This window comes from Dermacentor variabilis, chromosome 2 (assembly GCF_050947875.1).
Source record: "Dermacentor variabilis isolate Ectoservices chromosome 2, ASM5094787v1, whole genome shotgun sequence".
Taxonomy (NCBI): domain Eukaryota; kingdom Metazoa; phylum Arthropoda; class Arachnida; order Ixodida; family Ixodidae; genus Dermacentor; species Dermacentor variabilis.
This window is the reverse complement of record NC_134569.1, coordinates 195,576,360-195,582,359: the sequence shown is the minus strand read 5'-3', so window position 1 is coordinate 195,582,359 and position 6,000 is coordinate 195,576,360. Positions and strand designations below refer to the sequence as shown.

General features: G+C 45.0%; 1 long non-coding RNA gene across 1 annotated transcript in view; it reads left to right on the top strand.

Moving 5' to 3' along the window:
* The first annotated feature begins 981 nt into the window (after window positions 1-981).
* Window positions 982-6,000, top strand: part of LOC142571131 (uncharacterized) — an 87,144-nt gene continuing 82,125 nt past the window's right edge. The window contains exon 1 of the long non-coding RNA XR_012825776.1: window positions 982-1,147. This is a non-coding gene — a long non-coding RNA (uncharacterized LOC142571131). The remainder of the gene's footprint in view (window positions 1,148-6,000) is intronic.

Sequence of the window (6,000 nt, the reverse complement as noted above, 5' to 3'; positions counted from 1 at the left end):
CGAATGCTCGTAAATGCACATATATGCTACGTAGCAACAAAAGTTCACTACATATCGGACAAAAAGTTCAACGAACGCGGAGAGTAGACCTGTTATTCTAAGTCTTATTTCCCACTCGACGCAGTTCGCAATATGGCGGGCGGTAGGCGCACTGCTTTCCTCTTTGGCCTCCCCTTCTGCAACTGCCTTCCGGCCTATACAGCTGCGGAGCAACTCACACTCTACCCAAGAAAGGAAAATAAAAGTAAGTTTTCGCACCATATTTATGGTGCTAATAGCGTTTCGAGAAGACGAAGAAAACTTAAAAAAAAAAACGTTTTCTAAGCGATTTTAAGCGCGTCTTAGTAATGCTACAGAAAGTGTGTGGTCAAATTTCAACGTTTCAAGTTCAAATACCAGCTTAAGCAGCACATGGGGGGCCTACAATGTTCTCCGAACACTAAAAATGTGATCTTGTTTTTATTTTTGGAACATAGTCGGCAGGCTAAGGTTACTTGTGAATTTGCAGCAAATTTCTCGTGGAAACTTTTCAGAGCCATCGATAAGCACGAACAACAGTGATTTAGATTAAAATAAAGTCAACAGTCGGGCTGAAGTGCGCAGTGTGGCATTTTGTGAAATTCAAGTGAAGACATCGAAACGTTATACGCAGGTAACCTTCGAAACAAGTCAGTCATATACGGATAGTCATTTACGAGCGTGTGATTTATTTCAGACAGCTTAACATTTTGATATAACGACTGTGATTACACAAAGCCGCAGATGTCTGGCATTTTTGTTGGATACTGATTCGTGTACTAGTTAGATAGGGCAATATTTTCTTGCCTAACTGATTTGTTAAATGTATATCCCACCAGTTATCACATTGCCATCTGCCAGTATGATGCGTCAGAACAAATTAAATTATTGAGCAAGAAAGCATGTATATAGACAAATGTTCCATTACAACATTCATACCTCGAAATACATATAACTCTGCCACTCAACCGCAAAATCATTGCTGTTTTAAATATTGTTTGACGAGCCCTAGTCAAAAGTCAAGAGCTGCACCATGTGTTTTCAAGCCTCTTTAGGAATCGTATTGCTCTTCTTAAGCGTATATGATCAAGTTTGTGGCAGTGACAATGTTGAAAACTACGCAACTCAGGTAACTCAGCCATATTATTTCATTGTTTTAGTGCCCACCATTTCTTATATTATGATGCAGAAGTCATCGTGCTCCCAGACTTTCATCTGTCGTTCTTTAGTATTGCCCTAACCGTTTTCATTGTAGCCATCGTTTTCACATTGTAATGCCTCAAATAGAAAGTAGTTTAGACTGTTAGGGGCACAATATATTAAAAACGTGAGCCATCTTTACTGAGTCTAGACATATCGGAAGCAATGTCAAATATTTATCACTTTAGTAAGGAAAGTAACTCGTTATGCGATCCACAGAACTTCGTATGCCACTTAGACCGAAGGTATCAAGCTGCGGCACAACGATCTCCAACGCGAGTTATAAGAAATGTGCACGGCCGCACTAGATAAACTCACTATGTTGAAGCATAGTGAGTGCTCCGGCAGCGTAGTAATGAAGACCTAAAGCTCTCATTACTGATATGCCTTGCTAGAATAGCAGCTTCGGCTTGTTTGTTTTCCATGCAGGTGTTAACAGCGCAAAACGTTCACGGAACACGATGGTAGCAGATACATGCTCTGACTTTCAACAACGTTTAATTGAAAGAAACACTGATTCTTATTCCTTTTCCGACACGTGTCACAGACACGTCATTGCACATCATGTGAAACACTCTTTTTTGCACTCGATAATGATTGTGCGTGCAAAATCTCCAGTTTCTTTTTTTGTTCGTAACAAAGACGGCGTGCTAACACATTGGTCATGAAGTCTGGCAATCTCGGCTGCCTCAATGATCTCCCGAATTAACTCTGTATTGTGTTTTTCTGCCCTTCACAGCGTCTGAATTCTACGGCACACGCTTTAGAGGGGCAATGCCTAACGTGGATACCTAGATTCCTGTTCGCCTGCTCTACGTTAAGTTTATGTTCTGATCGTCTTGATAAGAACCAAAGAGTAAGACTAAGACTAAGCAGAAGCCATGTCACGGTAGCCATGTTGTTATTTTTCATTAATCTGGCGAAACTAAAAGCAGAAGCTAATGTGGTCGCAAAGTGTCTTATGGGCAGAAGGTGTCTGGTTTTGGCGTTTGCGTCACTACTCTGCTCGGCACGCACAAGTACCACCGCCACTGGCTAGATTTAGGCAGATTAAAAGCAACACGAAAACTATCCTGATGTGTCCTGCTTGCTCTATTCTTTGGCCTGCCTAGATCTAGGAATCCACGCTCTCGCTCATCACCGCGTTTTGCTGAAACCAGTCGTGATCCCTATCGTAACTTTATGTGGAATAGGCTGCCATGAACCCGAGGGACGCTACAAATACTACGGGGCCGAACCCTCCGCGGTGTGCCCTCTTCTTGGGCTAGTGGTGTAAGCTTCCCGCAATAACGCTACTACAATCGTTAGGTATGGCTTATTGATGCTGAAACATGATTTACCTACACAATAGCAGATTCAGGACGCGAGTAATTTGCCGCAGCATGGTCCTGATGGCAGAGTTTGATAGGGCTAACTTATCATAATTGCTCCAGATCCTCTTACCATCAATTATGGAAACACTTGCTGCCCTTTATACGCAATGCCTCATAAGTTGAAGAATGTGAGACAGCTGGAAGAAGGCGAACAATATACCAGTCCATAAGGAGGGAGACATAAAAGAATGTAAACGTATAGGCCCATCACCTTGCTTGTATTGTATAAATATTCGCCAATTTTCACCATAATTAGCACAAACCTTCACTTGAATTACCCAATAGAACACGGTGGTTTGAGGAAATGCGCATTCCACAAAGGATCACATCAATAGCATCAGTTAAGCAATTGCGAAACCTGCGAATTACAATCGCCCTCTCTATTTAATAAGTGCAATATATGCTGCAACGTAACTAGTTAGAACATAATTATTGAATTTCAGATCGTTAATATGCGCGTTGATTTCTCGTCCATACATTGCCCGCCTATTTCGGCAATTCCAATCTTCTTCCATAAGGCCCTAGAAGAAATAGCCGAGGCACAGCTCACCACGCAAATGGAGCGCCTCTCTACCACCAAGACGGGCCACAGTATACTGACGTTCCTCGGTTACAACCCCCAAGCACCCAGCCGGCAACCATGCGAGATCACAGAGGAGGCGCGGGCCCACATTTACATGGACCCCATCCCGAAGAACATGCACCCAGAGTACAAGTAAGAACGGCGGCAGGCGCGAGCCAAGGTCCTCACAGAGCAACACGCCCAAGACCCGCACGCCCGGTACGTGGACGCAGCGAAATACAAGCGGGAAGCTACGCGGCAGTGGTGGTTGCGGCGGCTACCGGCACCAAGGCAACGGCAGCGAGCATGCGGTGCACGAACGCCACAGACCCTGAGGAGGTAGCCATCGCTCCGGCGATCACCGAGGCCGAGTGTCGCACCGCGCCCAGCGACTCGAGGAACACCGTGCGAAACTTCGCCAAAAGGCAAATATGCGCGCCGGCGGTCGCCATAACCGGCAAGATCCAACTTCAAGACCGCCGCAGCACCATCCGTATCAAGTGGTTTCCGGCGAATGCCGGCGCGTGTGCAGCCACACCGAACCAGAACGAGACGGCTTATTCGGCGGCGCGAGCTCTTACCTTCCGCGCAGCCGAGAGTGACCGTACCGTGTGGTGGTTCAAAACCAAGGACAGATTGACCAGCTATGCCGAAGTAACCAAGTGTTACCACTTAGCTCGGCACTCAGTCGGGAGGAGGCCGTAATCGTAAGGCAAATACAGAACGCGTCACTCCTCGCGCCCACGATGCTGCACGCGGTTCACCCAGAGCTCTATGCGAGTGGGCTCTGCGGTGTTTTTGCAGCGGTTCCGGCGGACCATTGGCACATCATGTGGGACTGTGCCAGGTTCCAGACGGCAGCTACCTCAAGGACTTACCCACCCGAACTTCAAGGTGCACTGCAATCTGCAGACAAGGACACACAACTATGGGCCGTCCAGCAGGCCCGGGGTGCGCTCGAAAAGCACAACCCTCATGACCTATTACAACCGGGCCCAACTGGGGTAGTGCAGAGTAGGATTTAACCCCGGGTCGACGCTTGGCCAGCGTCCCGACGCGTTAAACCGTCGGTTGCCGGCACTTTATTAATGTTATTCTTATCCTATCTAACCAAAGATTTTAATTGCGCTATCACACAGACATGCTTTTTTATTTCATAAAATCTTCGCAGAAAACCCGTATATGGCTTTCTTAGATAAAAAAGTCATTTTGCTTATTAGATGCGAGCAGTCATGTAGGTATTGCATAATCAAGGTGTACAAGGGGAATACATGAATACCATGGGAAATATATGCAGTGATTCCAGTTTCTCCACAAGAAAATTAGTAACATAATCATGAAATAAGCGGTCGGGCAACGATTCACAATCTCTCCTATGCTATTCACTGTATGCTTAGAAAAATTATTCTTGCTATTAGAGTGGCAAGACTTAGGATTGAAGGATAACGACCATTATCTCAACAACCTTTGGTTTGCAGAAGATTGTACAGGAGTTTGCAGATGACATTGTCATCTGCGCTTATTCATCAACAATGTTCAGTAACACTGTAACACATTCAGTAATTCAGTAACACATTTAGTAACAGTGGAGTAACAGCAACAAATTATTGAGGTTGTTAACCGAGAAAGTGCCTTTCAAGATTACTACAGAGAAGACTATGGTAACGTTCAATAACCTGACAAGGGAACAATAATTCAAGATCGTCAACCAGCGTCTAAAGTCTGTACAGGAGTATGTATTTTCTGTATGTAAGTCTGTATGTAAGTATGTAAGTCTGTATGTTCGTTTACGTCTATTGCTCACAGGTGACACAGATAATGAGACGGAAATTTCCAACAGAAAAGAAGATAGGTGGTAGTGCATACCCTAGGTATGAACTAATCCTGACTTGGAGCTTGTCACTGTCGCCAAAAAAAGATGTACAGTCATTCCATTCTACCAGAACTAAAACAAGGGGCAGGAACGTGGAGACTAGCAGAGAAGCTCAAGAACAAATGAAAGACCACCCAAAGAGCCATGGAACTAGAACTGTTTGGCGTAACGTTAAGACAGGAAGACAGCAATGTAGATCACAGAGTGACCACCGATCGCAGTCCTAGTAGCGACTAGAAGGTGAAATGGAGCTGCACAGGGTCGTGTAATGCGCAGGGCAGATAACCGGTGGACCTTTAGATTTACAGAATATGTAGCAAGCGAATGGAAGCACAGTCGAGAACGGTCGAATATTAGGCGAAGTCATGAAATTAAAAAATTGGCCGCTGCAAGTAGGAATGAGCAAGCGCAAAAAAGGGGTGATTGGAGATCACTTCGACATGCCTTTCTTGAATTCGGCATAAAAATAGGCTAATGATAATGAAAATGTTATCACACTGTCGTTGTTCGCTGTGTCATTTTAAGGACATTGCTTGCAGTGGCAAGCTTGGCCATGCCTTCGAGTCGGGGCGTGCATGGCTCGCCTGTGTATTGTTTCTAGGATGTCAGTATGAGGCCGATTCCCACCTCTGGCTAGACCAGCAAAGTTTAAGGCAGGAAATTTTCGTTCGCTCTAGCAGCTCGCCTACTTCGACGATGTGAACACTTCATGTGATATAAACGGCTCCGTACCCTAGTGCTATTTCCCAACACATGAGTACGATTTTGTATTTTGTCGGTTGATTAGGATGGCAAAGCATTCCGGTCGGATTATTTTGAACGTCACACACTGTCGACAAATGACGAGGCCATGAAGAAAATTCCGAGCCTTTCCACTATACGAAGATGGAAGACCAGCGGAACTGTAGTACTCAATAGTTGTATTAAGTTGTATGTGGTTACGCTATATTGATTCAATAAAGGCACAAGCACAT